This window comes from Falco biarmicus, chromosome 9 (assembly GCF_023638135.1).
Source record: "Falco biarmicus isolate bFalBia1 chromosome 9, bFalBia1.pri, whole genome shotgun sequence".
NCBI classification, from domain to species: domain Eukaryota; kingdom Metazoa; phylum Chordata; class Aves; order Falconiformes; family Falconidae; genus Falco; species Falco biarmicus.
In genome coordinates, this window is record NC_079296.1 from 39,835,501 (window position 1) to 39,861,547 (window position 26,047).

Sequence of the window (26,047 nt, forward strand, 5' to 3'; positions counted from 1 at the left end):
CGACTGTGCCTTCTGACCCTGCTTAGCTTTTCAGTCTAGACAAGAGCAAAACACCCATCTTTTTAAAGTTAAGAAAAAGACTTTAGAGTCTCCATGTACCAATATCAATCTAACTCTCCCAGATTTTCTAATAGTGTGTAGTAATCTGACTCTGCAGCTTCTCTTCTGGAGAGCCCTAGTCTTACACTTCTGAACAGCATCCTGGGAACTTGCTTCAGATCACAATTAAGAAGTCCTTTGAATCTGCAAGTTATGGCCATAAGCCAGTTTTCTAGATTGGCAAAATTATTTTATAATTTCAGTTCTGTATTTTCTTTTCTGCTGAACTTAACCCTTGTGCAGACTGTGGATTAGGAGCCTGGCTTAACTGGAAAATTTAGCTGCTTCAGAGGTCTTGGAGTAGTAATCATGGCTCTACTGCATGTATTCAGGAGGTGTGAATCTGGGAGACTGATGGAGTCCATTTCAAGCCAGAATTAAGTGGAAAGTATTTTAGGCTACTGAAGACCATCTTCAGCTTTGTATGATCCTTTCAACTTCTGTCTAACCACAGGCTGGGAAAGTATCTCTGCTCAGTAGAAGCTGCTGGTATGTGGAGTTGGCAGTTACTGCTGTGAGGTTACATCTTCAGGCATATGAAGCTCAGGAACGATTTCAGATGTGCGGCTTGCCTGTAAATTGCTACAGGGAACCTGAATCTTACCCTGGTAGATAAGACATACAGCTGAGGCCAAAATGAAGCACAGGTTGTTTGAATCTACTGATAACTGCCAAGTTGATCATGCTCTTGCAGACTCTGTTTCCAGGATGCCTCATGCTAATGTAGGCAACAAAGCAGAAATGTGTTTCAGGCCAAAAATTTCAGGGAAAGTCAACTGACACTGGTCCTCCCCTCTTCTAGCGGGACGTATTAAATTTGGTAATGCCCCTGGTTCTCTTCAACAGAACTCTAGCACTAAATCTAATCTGGAATCAGCCTAGGAGTATGTCTTGGGCTGGAGAGTCAGAAGATGAGTAAGACTGCAGGCAGTCAGGCTCACCTCAGTGGATGTTCAACTCCATTCCATGATTTTGGTCCTCCAGCTTCTGTTTTGGGGACAGAAGCCTTAACCTTGATTTTTGAAACTGAGTTATAAACGTGACCCTGCTCTGGACACCCCATCAGCAATATATTTCAGGCCAAAATGACTTGGAAGCCGTCACAGTGTTTTGTTTAGGCTGGGATCTGAATATGTTTGTTGGAAAAATTTAGAAAGAAACAATACAGGCTGCTGAAATCTGCCCTTGGTTCAGCTATGCAGTATTTGCTAATATGCAGTATAGCCTTGACTCTGAGACCTACATTTCGGAGAAGGCCTAACTGCAAAATAGACAACAGAGCAGAATAAATAATGGGTTTTTGTATGAAATATTAAGAAGTAATGTTAAAGCATGTGGACCAGAATTATCTTTAGCTTGCAGGACTTTATAAAATCAGTTTTTCAGCTATAGTCAAGGAAACTCTAGAGTAATTGTTTGGGTGAGAGAGGAGGGTTGCTTTTCAGGACCATGTGAAACAAACTAGTTGAATTTGCTTCATGCAAGACTGAAGAGAACAGCCCAATAGAAAAGGCAAATCTTTCATAAGCTCTGCTGCATGGGTTGGAAATCTCTACTGCGGAGCCTTCCTTGTCACTATGGATGTCCATGTCAACAGGAGCACTATTAGGGACCCAGTGTCCCTGAGCTGTGGTGGCAGGAGGTGGGATGTGCTGCCAGTGCAGCTGCCTGCTGTGACTCTGGGCTGGGGGAGAGGCTGTGGCAGGCAGGGCTGGCCCACAGCTCCCTTGTCGCAGGAGGGAGCGTGTTAGGCAAAAGGAGACTTTTTTGAAGTTGTTTTCATTGTCTCCGGACTAGATGTAAACACATGGTGAACTACTTGCTTTGAAAATGGCTTTTTTGGTTGTCTTTTCCTATATGTCTTGGATGTTTACTTAATTTTTTTGCAGTATGTGCAATTTCCTATGAGAATTTAGCCCTTCAGAGCCCTGAAAGACGTTTGTGTATATAATTACTTTTTAAAAAAGCAAAGCCGCTTCTCAGACTTCCACTTTCCCATCGCCAGCTACTTCCACTGGAATCTCGCTTTCCACCTAATCCCCAGGAGCTGCGCACACACCTGGCCTCGGGCACCTTTCAGCCCGGGAGCAGGCAAGCTGCTCCCCAGCCTGGCCCTCGGCAGCAGCCGCCGCTGTTTGCCCCGGGGCGGGCCGCGGGGCCCGGGCTGTGCTGCCCTTGCGGGGCGGCCCCGCGCTCCGCCGCTGCCTGAGGCGCCAGCGCCCTCTCTCGGCTCCGCGCGGCCGGGCCGGGCCGCGCCAGCTCCTGCTTCACCTCGGCGGCGGTGCGGGCCCCCGGCCTACCGCCTGCGCTGCCCGGCCTACGGCGTGGGCCTGCTCCCCAGTACCTGGGGCAGAGTACATGCTCGTTTCAGCTGGAGAAGGATCAGGGCCGATATAAAATTCCCAGTAATGCCGAAAGGATAACGTTTCTCCTGCGAGAAGGCTCCTTACTATTGGATCCCTAGTGTTGATGGATCTGATACGCTAGAAGGAATAGAAACCACCTCAAATTTTAGGTCTCAGTTAAGTTGCTCTGGACGACAAAGAGAGGCTGCTGCTGGGAACTGGGCAGCAGGATTTCCCTTGCAAACCCTTTGCATTTTCCCCAGTTACTTCCTCTAAGCTAAGTCCTGTCAGTCGAGGTCCTTCCTTCTAATAAGGAAACAATTTATCAGCACCCTGAAGTCTCTCAAATTCATGTAAAGAAAGATAAACCAGTTGAGGAGTCCTGGAGAGCTCTCGGGAGACATCAGATACTGAAAGTGAGCACATCAGGTCTGGCTGAATAATATTAATAGTAACTAGTGTTCTAATTTGTCTGCTGCAAACTACTGTTCTACCTAGCCTGAAATTTTGCGTTTGCTAATTTTTTAAGTAGCATGTGGTTGGGAGGATTACTTGTGTTAATTTCAGAAAATTTCCTCGTGTTATTGTCTCCAAATTTAATTTTGATGTCAAATACCAGAATTTACACATAAAAACTTTTATGTTCCTGAAGATCATAAGAAAGTGAAACAGTCCTATCATCTCAGGGCAGTATTTTGTGAGAACAAAAGTAACAAGCCTTTGCTTTCTTGAACACAGTGTTGAGCATATTAAGCCCAAGCACTGGGGAATTACGAAGCAGAAGTCAGATATCCCCTTAAGATCTTGTCGTAAAGGTGTCTGTATTTCTGTAGCTCCGCACTGCTGTTACTGTCTGACTGACACATTTCCATGCCTTTTGGTCATCTAGAATCACAACTACCAGGCATAGCCCCATAAACTGTTCTGAGGATGATTCTCACAATGAGTTGGGCTCTTCCGCTTGACACTGTACTTGCTGTACTATAAAAATGCCAGTCCTGTGAACAGACCATTATTAGTATGGCAGCACACAAAGATAACTTGCAGGCACAAAAGAGGGCTTAAAGTGGGTACTACTATATCAACCATGGTATGAAGCTCTGCTCTTACACCAGAAGAAGGTACTGCGGTAACGTGCCCTCCTACAGCATCTCTGAGTGGATGTGGCACCACTGGATCACCAGGGTGAGGAAAGAAGAGATCCTAAATGGCAAGTGATACAGCTAGGAGCCCTAATCTGGGTACAGGCCTGTCCCGTTTCCTGGTATTGTGATATATTTCAGTATTTGTGGAAGCTCTCAGTCAACACACAGCTTTTAAGGACAAGGTGTGTGGAGGGTTTTGCTCTGAGTAGGATAGCTGTCTGCCGTCCCTTGCCAGGGGCACAATGCAGGACTGAGGAGCATTAGCTGAAGCACAGTGGCAAGCTCCTGCACTGCTCTTTGAGGGAAAGCTCAGCAAGCACCAGGGGTTTGGTTTGTCAGCACACTTTCAGGTTAAAATGTGAAGTATTGCAATAATTAACAATATTTTATACTTTATACTGTGCTTTTTATTGCAGCTAAGATGGAGGTGAACAGTAAACTCAAATCTTCCCCTTTGCTCATTTCTTACCTTTAATACAGCATATATATTTCTGCTATAGTTTTTCTTGTTGCTATAGATCCTACATTCATCCTGCTATTCCTATGTCGTTAAGAGACTATGAAGTTGGTGTGAGAAGTCAGCTGAGTCTGTAGCATGGCCCAAGTTCACAGATATCCGGACTGCACTTATTGCTCCATAAGGGTAGCCAGTGTCACAGTGGGCCTTTGCTGTTATAGGGGTCCTCTGAGCATTACTAAAGCCAGACCAAGCCCAGCAGCTTTCTGGTGTCTACAAGGTCTGAGATCTCATGCTGGTGATCTTCCTCTAACCTGCTTGCACTGAGGTGTGTGGGCTAGTGAGAAAGTGTGTCCTCAGGGCCAAGTGGGATCTATAAACCATGCAGAAGCTTTGTCCCATTATCCCAGTGAGCTTTTGGGTTTAAACCACTTAAAAAGCAAGTAAGACCTGTTTCTTTCAGGTTTCTCTCAGCCTATGTGCTCTGGACCCCTTGTTTCTCAGCCATCCAAGGAAGCAGAGGGTGGAGATGGTGGAAGATGGATTTTTGGCACAGCATTTGCTGCATAGACCAATATATCAAAATACTACCCAGTATAGTTTGTCAGGACTTGGTGTGTCACCTAGTAACAGACTTTGCAATTAGATCTCTCTCTTGCTCCTGCATGTTAAAAAATCCTACCAACCTTGGGAGGACCCTGCTTCTGTTGTCTCCTGAAGAAGAGCTGCTCTGGCTGATTGGCACAGGGTCCTTTGTATTGACCCCAGTAACACCAGTGTTCCAAAGCCATGGAAACCTGAGACACATCCCCAAACCACCACGTTCAGAATCTTTTCCTCCAATGTTTGTCAGGCAGTTTTGCATGCTTTCTTCTGAATGCCTCTAGTGTGTTGCTATGTGATGGGATATCCCTTCCCAGTGGCTTTCTGGTCCCTGTTTCTGGTGACCCACACTTCACTGGGAGCTCTTGCAAGCTGTGATGCATAAGAAATTTTGCTTCAGAAACTCTCGTCACTTTGGGTTGATGGTGGCTTAACATCTGGAGCAGCAACCTAAATATTTATAGATTTATTTACATACAGTGAGTCACCTTGGTACTGGTATATCATCTCAGTTAATGAATTTTCATTGTGGCTTTAGGTAGCTGTTGTTTTCATGAACAAATGGTTTTGCTGTGCATGTTTCTCTATAAGGGATGGTTTGAGCAAAGTGCTGCTGACAGTTGTGAGCAAGTAGCGGTGCTGTCTCAGACATCTCATGTCCCCTTGATGTCATGCACTTTGTGGTAATGCAGCATAGTGGTTGTTAATGAGAAAGTGGGGTGCGCAGTCTCCTGTCATTCCTGCACAAGAGCTGCTGGTGCTTGCACGTGTCTTTAATTCTGTGTATGAGCACCCTGCTGAATCAGTGGGCAGCTTCAGTGAGACTCTTTAGAGTGATTTGTTTTATACAGCAGTGAACAAGCAGCCTGGCTCAGCACAGCTTCAAAGAATGACATTTTTAATATTTTGATTGACTCAATACAAAAAGGGATGAGACTCCAGCAGCTTGGAAAGACAGAGTTACTGGGGTAGGTGTTACTCAGTGATTAATATCTCTTACTTTAAATCCAGACCTCTCAGCTCCTTTCATACATTTTTGCTGGCAACAGCAGATCCTGTGCCAGTCTCCTCGGTCTGAACTTCTTTAGGTGCAGACACTATTGCCAAATTTGGTTTCTTGGCAGTTTTGGGCATAGGAGTTCGGCTCTGACTACACATTCAGATCCCCAAGTATTCTGCCTGGAAGTTGTTGATCTGTTGAGCTGATTTATAGAATGTGTTATTCTGCTTTCCTGTGGCATTTTTACTGTATGGAAAACATTTTGTGCTTATTATCACTTGCCACATGCATTTAATCTATTTTTGGTAATTCTTCGGGGCCCATCACCATGGTATCCTAGCACAAGTGAACATGATGCCAATACCTATTCAATATGAAGCACCGATGCACAACTTCTAACATCAACACAGCTTTGTTATGTTACTTATTTTTCATTTTTCAAACACAAGGCATTTTTGCTTAAAAAAGAAAAAAGGCTTAAAGTTATGGCCAAATGGAATTAATGGACCCAGTTGACTAGGCCTGCCCATTGCTGCTGGCTATGTGTTATTGTGTTGGTGATACACTTGAGATGACCTTTTTTTAATTAAAAAAAATATAAATTTGTATCACTGTGGTGACACAAAGTGGCCAAAGTGCAATGGGTAGCTTTGTCTTCTGGCACTATCTAAATAATCTTTTCCTACATGCTAGATACTCTAGTCTGTGGAGTGTGTAACAGGTAGCTGATGTGGTGAGAAGCATTGGTATAATATATGGGGGGAGGTGATCACTAAACCTGATGCAGTGGATCCAGTTGTGTTGACTGCTGTCAATCACCAGCATCACTCACTGTCCTACTTCCAGCCCAGTCGACAGCAGAACAGTAATTCATTCATTTCTAACTTTCTCTGAGCTCATACTGTAGTGAAATTAAGTGTTTAGGGGACATAAATGATAAGTATGTAGTAGATAACACTATAAGAATTTGTGATTCAGCTCTGTTTCTTTCAACAGAACTTTACTAAGGTAAATGGCTCTGTGTAAGACAGTAACATGCATGTTTAAGATGTTCGGTGTTTTTCTTATTACCTATGCTTACCTCTTGCTAAATCATAATGCAAATGATTTTGAACTCAATGCTTCATGACTAAAATATGAATGAAAACAAGGCTGTATTTATTCTTTTGGCAAGTACAAGCTCAGAGTATATTTAAAAAACATCAAAGTGGACTGCGTGGGAAACACAGAAACACCTTTGGATCAAAACCAAACCAGTAACCTTGCACTGCTGCAAAAGTCTGTAGTGGGAATGCTTGAGACTCTTGCACATGCTGGTCACGCATGCAGAGAAAACACAGTTCTGAGAGCCCAGTGATATCTCTTGAGACTACTGCTGTATTGTTTCAGCCATATTCTGCTCCTGGTGTATGCACTCTACCAAAAGTGAAAGAGTGGCTTGACATTAAAGGCCATGATCCAGTAAGGTCCCAAATGACTTGCTTGCCAGTGAATTCTAAAACAGAGTCTGTTGTTCCTTCTCTAACTGTGGCAGATCATCCCTTTCACTTTTTATGGGTGCCTGCCAATTTAAGACAAGTGGTATTTTATTTATGTGTCTAGCTGTGATGTGGCAACTGTTAAAAAGTAATACATGTGTGTTTTCATTATGCCTAGAAAATAAAGGATGGTTATTGTCTTGGCAGAGGATACTTTTAAAAGTTTCTTTCTAGCCATAGGTGTCTGGACTCTGTTAATTGTCCATGTTCACGGGGAGGGGATGGGTATTTCTGGGGCAAGCTCAGCCTGTCTGTCTTGGGGCTGAACGAGTCATGCTCTGCATTTCCAGATACTGTGTGTCACCCCATGATTACCAGGTTCTTGCAGGAGATAAGCTGTTGTGACTGAAAATCAAAGCAAAACAAGAAACTCCAGCATTTGGTATCTAGGCTGGATTTAGATGACAACTCACTGTAAATAGTAGTATGCTGGCTGTGCAGGCAAGTGCCACCTTTGCCAGTAAAGACACTACTTCCTTTCCTTAGTTTTGAATTGTCTTTGTTCTATATAATATGCTCCTAATAAGACTAAAGAAAGTTTAGGTTTTTTCAGCATGTGCTGGAACTTTTGCTTGCAGTGTTCCAGTTGACTCCCTAATTTCTGTACATATTACAGTCCAGAATGGCATGGCTCACCAGAGGTCAGGAAAGATCATTTCTGTGTAGTCGTGGAGCTAGGTGGACCTCAAAAAGCTCTCGGCCAAAGGCAGGATCAGTACTACCTCCCCTTTCTGAAGGGTGCTTGCCCAAAATGTTCCTGGATGTTGGAAACTACAGCTTCCTGAAGCTGCTGTTCTCTCCATTCACCATTAAGAGAGTTTATCTCATGTCTGAACTGCATCTTCCCAGCTGTGCAGTAAACTAATCACTTCTTACACTCTTCTGTACGTTATGGACATTAGAAGGTAGATTCTTCCTTTCCTCAAAGCCACAGACTTAACATAACCAAGAACTGCTTTCCTGAGTTCCCTAGTCTTCATCTCTTTAGATGAAATTATCCTATCTTCTTCCCTCTCTTCCCTGTTAGTACTGTTTTCTGGCCTTTTAACCATTCTTCTTGTTCCCTGGATTCTTTCCAGTCATTCCCATATTTCATCAGGTGCAGTGCCCAGCTCTGGAAATAGATGTGGAGAAGACGGGACCTGGGAACAGGGCTGTGTGCACTGGACAGGTGATTTCATGAGCAGTGTAGGTTTCTAGATCAGCCTATTCATATCATTGTTGCATTTGAGTTTCTGCAATACCATGGTGCAACTGACTCCTGATTCCCCTTGTGTGACTGTCCACCTTCAAGTCCCCTGCAAAGTTGCTGCCTGGGCAAGTTATTTTCTTCCCATAGTTATGAAGCTAATTCTTCCTGTCTGGCAGAAGCATCCTTCATTTTTCCCTATTGAATTTTTTTTCCCCCGGCACATTTCTCCAAGCAGTTAAAAAAGTTTTTAAGTTCAAACCTATCCTCCAAGATACTGACAGTCCCATCCGTCTTGCCTCCTGGCTCATGCCTAGAAAGGCCATGGTCTCTTTTCTTCTACTTATTTCTGTTTTACTATCCTTAATGCAAAGCCTGAACAGCAAACTATAGCCGAAACGTGGCTTGCTTATGTGTCAAGCCAAGTAATACTGATCTGGTTACCATTTATTTTGGCAAGTAATGGCTGGAAATGATCAGGACTCGGCAGTCTCCCACTTGACGCATCCAAAAGCTCAACCTTCATGAGCAGCAGGACCTGAACAGTCCAGCACTGGCACATAAAATCCCAGTATCGATAGTAAAACACCAGAATAATCTACCAACTTTCAAATCAGTTGACCTTTTCACTAATACTGAAACTAGGTATGTATTTTGATTCAAACAGGCAGTCTAGTTTGAACCTGAAACCAGCTTTCACTTCACAGATATGTGACACACTGACGTTTATTATTTTCAATCTATTGCATGAAATAAAATTTCTTTTAAAAATTAGTCATATGCTAACTTTTTCTTCTCTCCCTTGTTCTTGCCAGGCTCAGGGAAAGCCTGCCATGTAATGTATGTAAGGAGTTCACACTGAACACACTAATTGGGCTGGAAGGATCCAGACCAGTGCTCCACCTCTGCGACACACCATACACTGCCTACCCACTGCTGTGGACTTCACACCATTTCCACTGGAGCTTGGTGGTGAATAATTCATTGGGAGCAGCTGTAGCTCCAGGAAGTACTGGGAGAGACTTGGACACCCAAACATTCATGATGGTATTTTCTCCTGGCTAAATGAGTACTTTCGTTGGCTTTTGTGGTTTTGCGTTTTGCTGTTTTAGCACCAGAATGAACTGCTTTGCCGAGGCACTTATACTTGTCATTCCAGTGACATTTTGATAAGATGTATGTTGTTTTAAGAGGAGATTTGTGTTTCTGGATAATATTGCGCAGTGGCCCAGGTCCTTGCAAAGACTAAGGGTTCAGAAAACCTAAGGTCAAAGGGTCACAGGTGTGACCTATGTGTTACACAGCTCTCTTGCTCATCACTGTTTCACCAACCCTGCCTGTCTGCTGGTAACCCCACAAACAGTGTCTTCAAAAGGGAGTAACAATTTACAATGAACTTCTGTCAGGTAGAGGAGGGCAGTGAGCCTCTCCGTCTGACGTTTTCAGTTTGGCATCTTTTCCTGAGAAATGCCTGTGTTTTATCCTCATGTTCAAACTTTCTACATTCTTCTGTTTTCTGTCCTCTCCATTGAGTCCAGAAATAAAATAACCTCCTAATAATTTCTTCTGTAACTATATAACTGGAAATGTAAGTGTAAAGGGAAACGTAAAGTCTCTTCCTGTTGCTTATTAGTCAATGTAATACCTTTTCTAGTCTCAGAGAGATTATGGTAATATTTTATGCCACTCTTTTCTAATCTGCTTTCTCAATTATCAAATCCCTTGGAGGAAGACTTTTCAATTCAGTCATCAGAATAGCCAGAGTTGCTTTATGTGCTGTTTCCATTTTCATTACTTAAGTCTGTATTAGGAAGGGCAAATAATAATGCTTGTGTGAGTGTCTATTCTCAGCCCATCAAGGAACACAGCAAAATGTAGGCTGCCTGATCGCTGGCTTAGCTGAAGTCCAGGACTCTTGTACTATTCAACTCTATGTATTTTTATCATCTTGTTTCAGGCTTTCTCTGTGTAGGAGACTAGATCTAAATGTTGCTAAAAGTCTCTAAGTGAGAGAAGGAGAGAAAGATCCTAAAATAAGGCCAAAGAGACGAGAGCATGGTTTTGCTGTTATGGTTCAATCATTCTTTCCATTAGTCTCAAGTATTATAAATTAATGACTCCACTATTTATTCTTTTTCTCTCACTGGAGCATTTGGTTAAGCCCATAAACTGCATAAGTCTGTAAATATGAAAAGACTTGGCATTTGACGCCTTCTGTCGTGCCAGCAGGGTTGCTGGTTTCTGTTTTCCTCTTAATGCTTCTGTTCCTAAACCACCTTGCTACACATTCCCTGTACCAGGATTATTTTGAGGCAATAGCAATCCTTTCCATGTCAGCCCAGGATCCACTCATGCTGAGGGAATTCATAACAATACTTTACTACTCTAGCTGTGCAAAGCAAGGAGAGGAGGGAGAAAGAGATCATGGGTGCCATGCCTGGCTCTTAGTGGGTTTTACTCCAGAGGTGCCTAAATCATGTAATGTGTAGCGGCATGCAGGCTTCTTCAAAGTAGTATGGTTGTGAGAAGCTGTCGCTGCTGCCCACACTCCACTTGTTGGCAGTGGCAAGGCATGAAGTTCCTGGTGCAGGCAGCAGGAGTAACTCTGAGCAGTGGCTGGCCAGGCTGTGCTGAGAGCGAGTGAGGGGTCCTGGGCTGGTAACACAGGGGTAGGTTTTGTGGGAGCAGAACCAGGGTGTGGATAAGGAAGGAGGTAGAGGTCCCAGTGTGTGGGTATGACTTGAGGTTGGAGTTGTGTTTTGGGCAGACATTGTAGTGAGAGTGGACATGGGCTTAGGGACCACTTTTGGGAGGATGAGGGTGCTGGGAAAAGAGCATGGAGATGGGTGGGAGTCCTTGGGAATAGTAGAGCTGTGGGCACTAGCAGAGCACACTATGATTTTGAACCCTTGTTTTACTTTGTTCTGGCACTCTCTGGGATATATATAATGTGGAAAAAGAAAACCTTTACATTCAACCCACTGCAGAGAAGACACATGTTTCCTCCTGGTAAGGGAAGCTTTCAGATGACAGATATCGCAAAGCACACCTTTTAAAAGAATTCAATTGGGTACCAATTAGCCATAATGAAATAAGTTTAGCGTGAATGTTTTCATACGGAAGTGAGCATTAGCTGCTGCAGTGTGAATGGAAGTATCCTGTGTTACAGGGCTTCACTGTGAGAGGGTCAGAGGCATAATCGTTTGCAGCTGTTCCAGACTTGTTTCCACTGTCAGTGTAAATACTGGGGATGAATGCACCGGACGACTAGACTTTGGGCTGACCTAGACGGCTTCTGGAAACTCAGGATATGCCATTCCTAAAAGGCTCTTAATTTTTCCCATCCCACCCTGATTGAAAACATTCCTTGTTCAGCCAAAATGTGAAGGAGGGAGCAAAGGGTCCAGTTCAGCTCCCAATGAGAGCAGTGACCAATCAGCCAGGGCAGGAGCCTGCTGACAGTGGGTGACAGCAGCCTGCCACATCAAATCGGTCCGATTCTGGCATTTAGAAAGCCAGGATAATACCCCTTGTCTCCCTCAATTTTCTTTAAAACTCTGGAGTCGTATTCTGTTCTGGTGCTAGTGTATGGGCCTGCCAATTTGGCAACAATTTCCTTTACACTATCTGAAGAGCTGGTTCATTGCACAGGTCTGGGAAAAAAAAATCAGCGAAAGGGCTCTTAGGTGAAGCACTCTATCCACCTCATGGCGAGCACACATAGGTTGTAGGAGCAGTATCCTTTGATTCATTTACAGAACACTGTAGATTATTTCCTGTTTAAAGAAAAAAACATTTTAAGAAAGGAACAAAGAACGCAAAGGGTTTTATTGTAAGGAAATGAGCCTGATCATGGCAGCATCTGCCAGGCTGGTGTCTACTATTTGAAGTAATCACATTTTAGCCACAAATGGGTGACAGAGGAAAAGCCACAACTGATGTAGTTCATTATTTCTGGGCCTGATCACTGGACTTGTTAATTTCTTGTTATTTTTATAAATAGGTAAATTCTAGACTTGTATGTGTAAATAAGACAGATTTCTGCTCGATGGACTGTCTGAAAAGTGAACTAGAGGGAAAACAAATGGTTCAGCCCTTGAGACAGGTTACCAAGAGCAGTGAGATCACCATGGTCACCTCCATTGACTGCAGTGGATCCTCCTAGATCTGTTGGAGCCTTTGGATGGTAAGGTTTTAAAAGCCTGCAATCCTGGAAATGTCTGCAGGAACCTCTTAGAGTCTGTCTCACCTTATTTCTTTAGTTGGGACAGAAGAATCTGGCAGCACACAGCCCTGCTTTCAGTGCAGCCTGGGGGTGTTAGTGTGTTAGGAAGCCCTAGGGGCGTGAGCCAGATTTCCTGCCTGTGTGTACTCCACTGTATGCTACTGCATACAGTGAACCTGCTGCTTCAAGTTGTGGTGACTTGCCAGCCCTGCCCTTTATTCTAAGGACTGAACTTGACCTCTAGAAATCATATTGTGCCTCTGCAAGAGTTAAAATCCATGAGAAAAGGCTCTGCAGAGCTATTGAGCAACATGTATTCTCCAGATTAATACATTATGGCCATAGGACCCAACCTCGGTGAAAGGCGGCCTGGTGCATGATAGCTTTTAAAACTGATTTCTGTTCTCTCTGCTGCAGTGTACAACAGGCGCGAGCGATTATCTACGAATACACCTGCCAGTTAACACCTCTGATATTATTGTCCCACTGTGCTAATGAGGAAGAGAATGTAGAATTTTGTACCTCATTTTCACCATGTGCAAGCTTTTATTTTTGTGATAGGAAAGCCTTTTGAACAATGTGCTTCTACACATGCTGCTGCCCCAACGCTTGCATCTAGCAACCGCTTTGATTTGGGCACAAGCAAATTAGTACTTCTCTTTCTTTGTGAGTTCCTCCTCTCCATTTATCACCAGTTTACGTGGAAATACGTTTGGTTGGCTATACTCAAAGTAGGGTTTTCAATGAAAAGGTAAATTTGTTTCCCATTCCCATATTTAAATTATGTCTTTGAGGTATGAGAGATCTTGCTGTTTGCTGTGAGGTATTAAATAGGTTTCTTGCTAGCATTCGGGGATGGAAGGAACCAGGAAACACTTGTGAGTATTGTTGGGAGTCAGAGGAACTTGGCAGCACACTCCTACATGGGGAAGGAATTCTTCCCTGCTCACTTCTGGGGTAGCCCTTAAACAAATAAACAAGACAACCAGTCAGACTGAAAACTAACTCTCCACCCTGGTGTGGAATCTGCTGGATTTTGAAACTCCTGGTAGGATGGATGATTTGCTGGGAGCCTTTCTTCCCTTTCTGGTGGAAGATCTGTGTTGGATGGAACCCCCTTACCCTGATGGTTGAGGTGCAGCTGTAGTCCTGGAGAGGGTCGTACCTGCTCCTCTGAGGGCAGCCAACATGAGAGCTTCCAAGTCAGGTAGCAGAGGAAGAGTGGAACAGGCAGGGAGCCTCAGTGTTGCACCAGCCTGGGCTGTCACATCACTCATGACATAAGGTAGTCTGAAGTCTTCTCAAAGTCAAAGTGGCTCTCACCAACTCCATGTGGGTCATCACAAGGCTGTTCAAGATGAGGAAGATGTGCTCTGGCTGTGCCCTTCATCTTGCATCAGAAGGGTTTTACAGAGGCTGCTAGTCCAGCTCTGTGCCAATAGACCAGGGGTCCTCAAACTTTTTAACCAGGGGGCCGGCACGCCGATGAAGTGGCAGGCAGCCATCTGCGGCTGCTTGGTTTCCCCCCACAACCCCTGGCGGGGGGTTCTGTAAATACCGGGGGCCGGATTGAGGACCCGGGGGGGCTGTATCCAGCCTGCAGGCCGTAGTTTGAGGACCCCTGCAATAGACCATCTTTCCTTAGTAGTGCCATCCTCATACCAGTGACGCCAGTTTTAGGGGCAAAATCTGTCCATTGATTAGCAGTTTCCAAAGGGCATCATAAAAAAGGGCATAAACTACAACAAAAAGGCAAATTAGATGGCTATCATGTAGGTCCACTGCAGTGAAGCATGAATGGTGCCTCTGGCTTGCAGCAGGTCTGAGTCCCCATGTGCAGGTCCATAACATGCCCCGCCCCACCAATGCATGGAGCAGAGGTGGACTGGGCGAGACCAAGGAGCCAAAACCCAGAGGAAAATGCTCCAGAAAATCTTGAGAAACACTGACTGTTCAGCATGGTCTTGCATGCTCCTCCAGCCTTTGCTCATGTTTGAGCTGCCAGGCTGTGTCAGCAAGCTGATGTTTCTCTGCCTTTCTGTTAGGTGGACACGAGTTTCTGCCACTTGGGACAGGTGCACTTATCCCATAGCAGATGTGTATGGCACAGCTAAGACCTTTCATTTGTTTTCTGCCCCACATTTGTGTGTGATTTCAGGGATGTTTGCAAGCACATAAGTAGTTTAAAACAATGTGAATCACTACCAGAATCACACCATAGAACCCCCTTTCTAATATAGTTTACAACTAAAAATAATTTGTGTATTGTCCCCCCAAAATGCAAGACATTGCTAGAATATTGGTAGAATACTAGAAAATATACACTTGTATGTATACATGCATTAAAAAACCTTTTGCCTCAAAATTTTGAGTGAAAAAGAAAAATAATTTAGTATCTTACAGGTTTTTTTATCTCTTGGGTAGAGCTGATTGGTTTTTTTTCCCCAAAATTCTGTGTCACTGGATAATAAAATTTCATTTTTAGACCATATTACAGCTTTTTAAAGTTGTAAGATAGAAATGATTGAAATATGTTGGCTTTTCCAAAGAAGTGCTCTCTGTCAGGTTAAAGTAAAGATAAGGATAACAAAAAGTATATACTGGGCTGCTTCTGAATGCATTCTCTGCCACAACTGACTTCCAAACGTTTTAGCAATGTTCACCTTAAATAGTTTAGTGATTTTCGCCCAAAAAATTTTGGTTTTTTTTTTAAAACTAGTTTTGGTAAAAGAGTATCTTGACTAATTTGCAAGAAGGAAAATGTTACACAGTCAAGTAAGAATTCATTCCTTGGTTATACATTGCTTCGTTCATATTTTTCATAGAAACAGATGAAACTTAAATTCCAGAGTGTGATGCTAATGAAAGTGATAGTCTAGTCACAAAAGTTTGTTGTTTTTTTTCCCCTTGACTGTCTTTTTTTCCAATCGATGTTTATTTGTATTGCTGTCTGAATTGGTTTTGGACACTGACCTTACTTGAGACCTCACTAAGTGAAATACAGTTTCCTTAGACCCATGAAGGAAACAAATTAGATGGGACCGGTTATTTAGATCATGTTGTGCAACAAAGCTGAAGGGAAAAGTCTTTGGCCTAGCTCCAGGACAGCTGTGGCTTGTCGGAGGTAGCTGACTCAGAGCATATCAGACAGTCCGTGCTGGAAGACACTGCATGGTGACGGGGTGGTTTGGAAAAGGCTCCCAGCTTGTTTTTGAGCGGGCAAGGAAAAGAAAAACAGTGCAAAGCCAAGGCTCTTCTGGCATAGTTCAAAATAACCTGTGTGATGGGTGACCCACAGGTTGAAGTATGTAATTAGAATACTGTGCGGTGATAGTCTGTGCCTGAGTTAAATTGGCCAAAGCTTTGAGGGGACCTGTGTCAGGAGTTGGGCTGTAAAAGTGGCTGCGATTGCTGGAGGCCACAGTCTGTTGTGCTTCCATCTGGAGCTGGCTAAAGCCATTCCTAAAAATAGATGCCTGCCTGAGTCACAAATTACCAGTCTGAAAAGAAATTATATTAGTAGCTATCAACCTTGAGTATGTTGGGAGCCTTCCCCCAGATGTATTTTGGGGAAGAGGGTCCCTGTCCCAGCCACACAGGGGAACCCACAGGCTTGGCAACACCATGGGCAGGGGACTAGCTGGGGTGCTGGTGTCAGTGGTGGCTGGCAGGCTGCGGGGCACTCTGTTTTCTCACAGGTAGGTTCTTCTGTGCAATTGTCACTTTGAGTATGAGCTTAATGCCAAAATAGCAATGACTGGAGGCTGGCCATGAGCAGCAGCCTATTCCCACTTGTGGTTACCGCCTGTGTACCGTCAGCACTCAGCCTCGCTCCATCTCTGTGCGAAAGATAAGGTAATAGGGACAGGGAGGGAAGATCCTAGATGAATATTGGTATATACTGTCTCCATTCCACCTTTTCCCTCCTCTTAAGGACGCTGCCTGAAACCCTGTTTTTGCTGAGAGTTAAAGTGTTACTTTGCTTAGAAAACTGAAGCTCTTAAAGAAATTCACCTCCATTGATCCATGTCTTTACGGCAGAGGATCTAAAAGTGGGACTCCCTTCACTTGGGACACTGGGTTGATTGAACTGTTGGATACAAATAGTATTTGCTTCAAATTTATTCTCTCTCGTTTAAAAAGAACAGTGGAAGGGTTGAGTGGCTTGCCTCTCAGGTGTGTGATGTGTTCCATGTGGAACCCCTCTGTTGGGATCAGCAGGAGTGATGGTTGGAAAGGGGAGGTTTAGTAACTACTGCTGGAGTAACTACACCATTTGCTGGGGAAAAGTTAAGTGTGAAAAAGATGTAGCCTCAGCCTGAGCTGTGGAAAGAAGCCTGGCTGTTTCTTCAGGAAAACAAGTGCTTTCTAAGAACAAACAGAAAACTTCCAACACCCTTCTCTTCCGATAAATAAAACTATTGGTGACAGTGTTTTTAAGACTCCCTGCTTGCGTAGTTACTCTGATGACAGAGGTGAGGGCAGGGCAGCTGTGCTCAGGGGCACCAGTGTCCCACCTTCCTGGCGCAGCAGTGGCTGGGCACCCTTTGCAGAGCACTCTGCTGGCTCATGCCTTGGTGGAGCTGCAATTTCTGCACAGGGCTTTCCAGGTGTTCCCAAAGGGGACCTGCACTTATGATTCAGATCTGGGGTGTGACAGGCTTTGGTTCATCCGGATTCCAGGCACCATTTAAAATAGCTGGTGACTTAGCAGCTCAGATTGATTTTTCTTTTTTGGTTTGTAAGACTTTCATATTCAGGTTCTTCTTATCAAAGCTATTGATGCATTTCTGAAATTAATGTATCCAGAAACTATTTGTTTAGTTTGGGTACCATAATGCATTTGTTTTCCCATCAATGTATTAAAGGACTAGATAAATACATGATAGATTTGTAAGAATGCGATTGTTTCCTGAAGTTGTTGTAAGGATCTTCTGTTTGCCTTCATTTGCAAAACAACACTGTAGCTGGAATTCGTATTAAAGGAAATATCCAGCGGCATAATCCGTTTCACCTCCACAGCCGTATTTACCATTCTTAATAATAGTGGTTACATATCTGTGGTTCAGTTTTGCAGTTCCCCACATATGTTAAGCATACAATTTCCTGTTATATTTTAGTTGGCAAAAATAGAACTGACATTTTTCACACAACTTGGTTTTTATTTGCTAATATCCGTATAAAACACTAGATTTACTGACAGAAAGTTTCAGAAGGACACCGCACTTCCCCCAGACCTGAAGGCTATAGAAATTTAAAGTGCTGAGAAAAAAGACTGACATTCTTCTGCACTGTGACACCTTCAGCACTGTCAATAAAGCTCTGCTGATTGCAGGGCACTCATTTCCAGCTTGGGCCGATAGCAAGAAGCAGGGCACACCCTCGCTTCACCAAGTTAGCCTTGAGTAGCATGTCAGAAATGACCACTAATACTTCTACCTGAGCAGATCCCCTCCAACTGTCCCACCCTGCAGAAACAAGTTTGCTTTAAGAATTCTGAGGTCACTGTTGCAGATTTTGAAAGAGGATGTGGGAAGCGTGGCAATGTTTTTCTCTACTAGACCCTGAGAAAGGGTGGGTTTGGACTTCTAAAAGTCCAGATGCAGTTTCTGAGAGCTGTGAGAGGAGGAAATGAAGGCAGGGACAGGCAGCGGCCTATGTAGGAGTCTCTTGCAAGGGAAAGTGAGACAGGATGGAGAATGGAGAGAAGAGGTACAGCTGAAGCTGCTTCCCATCCTATTCACAGCATGGCCCTTCTGCCTGCACTTGGTTTGAGGTTTGGTGTTGCAAGGAAAAATTCCAGACACATTACTCATTTATGTTAGTCTGTTGACCTGATACAGTAAGCTGGGAAAACAGACTTGAAACAAAGAGGCCAGACATGAGTGAACAGAATGGTAATGACTTTACAGTAAATCGTGTCGTTTTGAAGAGGTTAATAATATGCTCATATTTTACTGAATGTATTAAAACTCTTAGTTAAATATTGTATGTTACTGGAAGGGAAATAAAATTTTATTTAAGTGGGAGCATTTTAATTTTATCGCATTTCCTTTGATTTCCTTGAAGTCTCCAAAATTGATTTTACAGGATTTTCAAAGTGGATAGTGTATTTATAGTTTTGCTAAGTTTGCTGCTGAAAACAAAGCAAGCAAGGCTTCAAGATTAACATGGTTAACAACCAAGCCCTGCCAAAACTTACACATGTGCAATTGAAAGCCTGCAAGTATTCTCCATGCACTAATTTGAACTACTCACATGAGTAAAGTTAAAAGCTTAATTGCATGCAGGTATTGTTTCCTCAAAATTAAGTAATTTGGTTTCTGAGGCTGTGAAGACCTGGTGTTATGCAGCTCCCATGACCCCTGAAATAAGAAAGTATTGTAAAGCCTGCATAAAATGACTTCTTTTGTTAAAATATTACTGACATGAATGCTCCCCTCCCCACTCTGATCGATATAATCTGAACATTACATCATTTCATCTAAAAGAGCTGCAGGTTTATATACTTTTTTTGTGCAGAGCCATATGAAATGAAAACTAATGAGGTTCAAAAGGTTTCTGAACATTTCAAAATAAGTTTCATTTCTGTTTCCCATCTGGAAGCTGCCAGAAATGAGGGGGGAAGGGCTCCTTATTTTTTCCCACAAGATCCTCTTGCAATCTTTTGTTACTGTGAATTTGCCCTGAAGAACCCACAGAGGGTCTACTCCCAGATGTTTTCCCACCTGCCTTTTGGGACAGACCCCCAGGACTTTTCCCACCTGCCTTCCTTGCAGTCCCTGCCATCGGCACAGGTTAGTGTGTGGTGTGAATCTCATCTTACAGACAGGGCTGAGTTGAAGCAATAGGGGTTTTGGCACCAGCAGCCTCACAGCAGTGGGCAGCACCTGCCTGCACTGTGGGCAGGGCTGCCTGGCAGCAGCAGCAGATCCTCCATGCCTGGCTGTCACAGCCCTCTGGTCCATTCTCCTGCCTTCCTTAGGCCCCAAGGATCATTGCTGTAGGTGTGCCCCCCCATCTTGCTCATTATTTGGGTTCATATCCCCTGGAGAACCTCAGTGTTGGACCCCTTGCAGTTGTTTCAACTGAGACTACATTTATCTCTTTCCAATGAAGTGATTTTTGCCTGTAAATGGTTGCTAGTCCAGTTAGAGATGATCTTCTGTCCTTTCTCATGCATCCTCTCCTGATGAAAAGCGTTTTCTTGGATACCTCATCAGGCCGATGTCCATCCCCTCGTTATGGGACAGGGTTCTTTGATGACAGGGCTCTCCCATTTCAGACCAAATTAATTACGCTATTTAACATATGCTGGCTTCCTGGAGTGGTTAACTTTAAATAAGTCTCCCCAGTTTCTGTAAGATGGCTGGTTTTGTGCCACAGCTCTGGCTCCTGGGAGCCTTTTTTCTTTCAGTTGATACCCAAGACTCTCAAAGCATTTAAACGGAGGGCGCTTGTGATCTACTTGTGACAGTTCCCCCCTAACTTTGGCCAAGATCCTTTGAGGTGTATATTTTAAAGGATGATTATTGATTTTGGGGTAGCCAGTTTGGGCTCCAAAACTTGAGTTACCTTAAAGTTTGGTGGCAGGAGTTCATCCTGCAGGGATCACAGCATTATCGAGGCCAGAAAAAGCTGTTTGAAGTCTTGAAGCAAACAGAATACTTTCTCTTCCCCTCACAGTCCTTCCTGCTGCATACAGACTTCCACGCAGCTAGGGCCTGCCGAGGCAGGAGGAGGTGGGAAGGGGAGCAAGGTGCAGGGGCACCACCAGGGGCATGCGGGATTTTTCCCAGCTCGGCCATGGTGGAGGGAAGCACTCTGCTTGCTGCCTTTCTCAGTGCCAAATAGGGAAAAAAAGGCCATTGCTGAAAAATGCATCTCCTCACAGGTACTAGTTAACTCATTTAAATGTCACTTAGCAGACATGTAGACACAACCGTGCTGTTTAAAACACTCTATCTGCTCATAATCACTGCAGGGGGAGTAAGGCAACTATAATGAGCCTGTGGGATCAATATTCACTCTTAAGAGTCTGTTTCTGCCTGATTTTAAACCCCAGCAAATGCAGAGAAATGCCCAAGGTAGAGCGCTGTAGCTTGGCTGCCCACTTTGTCAGTGCTAGCGCTGTAGAGAGCCAGAGTAGCAGCTGACTCACGTGTGGCAGTGGCTTTGGGTAAGGGAAGATACAGCCCATCCCCTTCCTGCCCAAGGGCAGCAGCAGTACCAGCCAGGTTGCATGGCTCTGGGCTGCACAGCCTCTTCCCTGAAGCTGAAAAATTTCGGTTTTCCTTGACTTTGCATACCCCTCAGCTCCAGTCAGGAATCATCCTCTTGATGTATCTGAGAGAGTGTGATGGCTATGACAGCAATCACGGGTGGCCAACCTCCTCCTTTCACTTCTGCTCTGTAGAAGTGAGCCTGGCTTATCCACCCTCTGTGAATGTCTGCCCCAGTTGTAGTCTGACATCTGCTCTGCGCCCCCCCCACCCCCAAAGCTCATGTCTCATTCTGACAAATCTCCAAGTTGTTTAAATCATGTACATTTTATGATGTATGGCTCCTGCATTTGATAGACCTCATAGCTCCTTGTCATTCACAGATTGCTGTCAAATTCACATGTTCCACCAATAAATAACACATAAATAACATAAATAAATAATGTTGCCAGTAAATAGGGTGAATGACATTCACCCCAGTGCCAATGCCAGGGGAGCTGTACTGATACAGCTTGTTGGCTTGCTGCAGCACCTGCATAATGACTTACTGCTTCCTGGATGTCAGTTGGGTTTATAGTCACCTTTATTGTGTTAATAACTAGACAATAGTTCCTTGCTTTCTGTGAGCCACCTCAGTGTCAGAGATTTTGTTAAAACTTGACAAATGACTGCTTTTCCACCACAGAAGTCTCCAGTTTTACTATCTGTGCTCAGCAACTGCTAAGCTAAAAAAGAGTAGTCACTGAAGCAATAGATCCTAAACACAGAGTTGGTATTTGCTACACAAGTAAAAACTGCAAACAAGAGCCATAGGTGACTCACTAAAACACTTTGGTGTGATGTTTTCAGAGGTTCGGCAGCCAGCAGAGCACTGTAGATGGTTCAATATATGACTGCAAAGGAAAATAAATTAAGTAGCAGGAAAGTCAAGGAGAGGCTTGAAGCAAGATGCTGATACAATTACAGCAGAAATGAAACTCAAGCACTCTCTGAAGAGCTGAGTTACATGTATGGTAGAACTGTTAACGTACCTGATACAATACTTTTACAAGCAAAATCCTGTTCATTTCCTCCAGTAGGTTTGTTTCATACCGAACAGGACACGTAGCTGGGACACAGTATTGAAGGCAATGCAAGATGTGCTGGCAAGTGGCCAGTGGCTGCCTTTCCTCTGGGCTGGCCCTGATGCTGGGGGCAAGGAGCTGGTGGCTGGCAACGTGCTGTCTCTGATGTGGCCCCTGTGGGTAGGCAGGGCTGTCAGGTAGGGCTCCGGGCCAGATGGTGGGGTCCTGAGGAGGCCTGTCAGCCTCTACCCTGCTTGAAGGCAGCCTGAGCCCACAGGACTGGCTGAGGGTCTGGCAAGCCAGGCACTGCACCCCAAGCACCAGTGTGGCTGCAAAGTCAGGACCATGTGGTGCATCTGAATACCAATTTGGGGAGCGGCTGTGCTGTTCCCTGGCTTCTCCCTTCCTTGGGCAAAACCTCTCTGCAGCTCCTGAGAGAAAGATTTACTTTCCTTTTTCTCACCTGATTTCTTCATGGATTATCATCCTCTTTCTTTTCTTACCTGCAGGTCCCTTTTGGTCTGGATTGCATTTGGCCCCATGAGGCTGGCTGCCTCCATGCCCTCTGCAGCAGACGTGGTGGCAGTGTCTCCCCACTTTGGGTGCTGTGCCACTCTGGGGAGAAGCAGAGCAGAGGGATAGCATGGGTCCTCAGTCACTACTTTCCTCAAGTGTCATGTATAACAGATCTGGGTTTGCTAGCCGCGGTATCACTGGCAGAGCCCTGTCTGATGTTGGGCCATGGTTTCGCAGGCTGGAGTTTTACAGTGCAATTATATTTGAGCATATAATTGCTTTATCTTCTAGTAACAAATCAGGTTGGAAAATGGAGCCTAAATGATAAAGTACCTAATAAAGAAAAGTGAGAAATCAGATTCCAATACATATTTGCAGCAGTATTAAGGCATTTATTCTCACTGCTGGTATTTTTATTTTTTCTTTTCCAGTGAAAGCTGGAAAGTCAGACCACTGGCACTGTTAGAAACAGGTACCTACAGTTACCGGGGGGAGATAAGATTAAAAAAAAAAAAAGCTGAGCTGTGGACTGTTATCTCAGCTGCAGATTGTTTGCATCTGTCCTGAGAAGCAGTGGCTTCGGACAGCAGTGACACAGAAGGAGGTAGCCCTGCCTTTGTGTGAGGCTGTCTTCTGTGGCAGATACATGTCATCAATAGAGGGAGAACCGGGTAACAGTATTTTCCAGTGCGGTTGTTTCGGAGAAGTACAGATAGTTTTACTGACAAAATATTTTCTGGTTATTTTATTCTTGATGCAAACTAGCTTCTCTGAAGTTGCCGCTGAAATTTTGCCCTCTAGAATTAATCCCCAAATATTCCAGAATAAGCCAGAGTGCCTTAGCACAATACTACCTCTCAGTGACCTTTGCTTGCTGGTACTGCAGGCAAAAACAGGGGCTCTTGGCAGCAGGGCAGCACTACTGCTGCAGGGTCTGAGCCCAAGTGCTTAGCCCTGAGCAACACAGCATGGAGGTTCTTCATGAGGCTGTGCAAAAACATTTGAAGGTAGAGGTTAGAGCCATATGGGGAGCCATGAGCACCAGTGACTTTTTTTTTCCTGCTTTATTTGCTCTAAATAACATCATTGAGGAGGTATCCACTGCTTCTCTAGGAAACTGCATATTTAGACATGGAGTTGGGTTTTTTTAAGGGTAGGGAAATATCAGGAGCATTCATTTTAAATCTTCTGGGTTTATTTTTAGGCATAGGGCATTAATAAGACAAAAATGTCTTTCCGATGTATGAAAGCACTCCTCTTAAATGATATGCAATGTACTGATAGGAAATAATAAAGTGTAGGAAAACAAGTAGCAGCAAGTAGCATTTCTAATTGGTCCTATGGACATTTGAATATGAATAGGAATTAAGTGCTCTGGAATATTTTTAAAAGATGCTGCTGCTGCTTTCTGATGGTACTTTTACATTTGTCCTTAATGACTTGTTTGTCTGTTTGGCGAAGCCACATCTAATGGGCCTGTGAGTCAGGCAGCTTGGTAGGCCCCCAACATTCTTCCTGAAAGTACATACATGAGGAGATCCCAGGGACTCCCAGCACTGTGTTTTCTCAGAAAACAGGCTCCAACAGGGTAACTTTTTGAAGCAGAAGAAAGCTCAGGTTAAAATAAAAGGCTCCTTTTGTGTCCTTGGTCTTGGTTTTGAGCGCATTACAGCCTCCAGCCCACTCCTCTCTGTACCCAGGCAAGTCACCATCTCTCCATCACCACTTAGGCTGGCCTCATGGTGCTCCCCACTCCTCCCAGGAGGCATGTCAAGCACCCCCTGGATGTTGCAGTCATCTCCCCCCCTCTCACACTCCCTCTCCAAACTGAGGGCGCTCTGAGCTCTCTGAGGAGTGACAGCTCCCCTCTCCTCCCAGAAGGCTCTGTCAGACCCAAAGTGCAACAGTGAGAGCAAAGCAAATCTGCAGATCCCTTCCCTGCTTCTGCAGCAGGCTGGGACACACTATACACATGGAAGTAGTGGAGAGCAAACACATAAACCAGAGCTGGGCCACTAAACTGGTTATGTAGATTACCCCCTTTTTTGCAGAATTAGTGTTTGATGCATTTTTAGAGCTGAATTTTTGAGCCTCCCCAAAGTAAGGGCATGTAAAAGTGATGGGAGTGAAGATGACACCACGGTGTTGCTGTGGGCAGTTGTGTTGGCTTTGCAGTGTATTGCCCATCTGTGGTAAGAGATCATGGCATTTGTGTTGGGGGGTAACTACAAATTGGTGTCAGTCTACTATAGAAACTTGAAACTGCTTAGTAATATCCAGCTGTACAAGGTTGTTTCTTTGCAAATTTGCATTTATTTTATAGTCAGAAGTGTGAGGAAGTACACTGTGAAAGGCAACAAGAGCAGCTCTCGATCTGCTGGTACCAGCTGAAGTGCCTAGACAGCAAAATTGCATTTCTACTTTTTCTCTAAATAATTGAAAGGGGAAAAAAACCCTAACTCTTTGTCTGTAAAGACTTTGTTTATACTAAGAAAAGTTTACACAGCTTGTAGAGTATTAATTTGTAGGAAATGAAACCTCTGTATCTTTTCCATCTTATATACATGGTCACCACCTCATTTCAAATCACACCACCACTTGGGTTAGGCCTTTAGAGAGTTATCAGCAAGATTTCAGGTTTCAGAAAGATATGCTTTTAATCTTAGATTGCAAAAAATGAGCAGAAAGAAGAAATGTAAAATCTTACTTTATAGCCTTTTCAGAGGAGCCTAGGCTCAGTTAATATCCTGACCTAAATCTGAGAGGTCGTGGGAGGATGCAGTAGGTCCACTTTTCCCTACTCTTTATGTCATGGGACACAATTTATGTTGGTGCTACTAGGTACAGTTGGGAATCCACTTTGCACTGGCCTTGCCCTGGCAGAGGACAAGGCACCAGCAAAAGGTGGGTGAGGGCTGCTGTGAGTCTCAGCCAGCAGTGGCCCTTGCTGCTGAGCTTGGTACACAGACACTGTAGGGATGCTCAATTCTGCTGGGCAGGAATGGGGAGGCATAGCTGATTCTGTGGGCATGGGAATCAGGAAAACTGTTCGAGTTGCAGGAAAGGAGCATCAGAGTGATGGCTAGAGCTCCGACTCCCACTTCCCACTGGCTGGAGGGGGGTCAGGAAAAAGCCAAACTTTCCGGTCAAAACTGAACGGGAAGCTTACAGTGTTTGGGGTCACTTTAGGAATGTAAAAAAGACAGATTCCTGAATGAACTTTTTATGTCCTCTGATCCTCTGCCTCTGCACATCCTGCTCCTGTGGGCAGTGGGAATGACAAAAGCCTCAACTATACTTGTAATATTTTTAGCCCAGGCTGCAGCAAGAGGTGCTGGACATCTTATGGGAGAGCATGTTTCCACGGATCTTCAAAACCATATTTTTTTATCCATAAGGCTTGGGTAGAAGTCAGCTGCCATCTGAGTCTCTAACATTGTTATTTGTCCACCAGTTAGCTGAAACAGGTATGCTTGTGCTTGTGAAAGCTACTTGTCATAAATGAACATGGTACCTAAACAAAAACTGCATCGAAAGGCACTGAAATCTGTGGCCAGTGAAGATGTTTAAGTGAACGTGAGATCCTTCTCGAGGTGCAGAGGAGGAGTGAACAAATCCAAGGATTTAGGTTTCAGCAGCAGCCG

The 26,047-nt window shown here is 44.3% G+C and overlaps 1 long non-coding RNA gene across 1 annotated transcript in view; it reads left to right on the forward strand.

Annotated features, from left to right (window-relative positions):
• Positions 1 to 18,605, forward strand: part of LOC130155594 (uncharacterized) — a 47,398-nt gene extending 28,793 nt beyond the window's left edge. Inside the window, exon 4 of the long non-coding RNA XR_008824117.1 lies at positions 9,192 to 18,605. This is a non-coding gene — a long non-coding RNA (uncharacterized LOC130155594). The remainder of the gene's footprint in view (positions 1 to 9,191) is intronic.
• Positions 18,606 to 26,047: the final 7,442 nt, after the last annotated feature.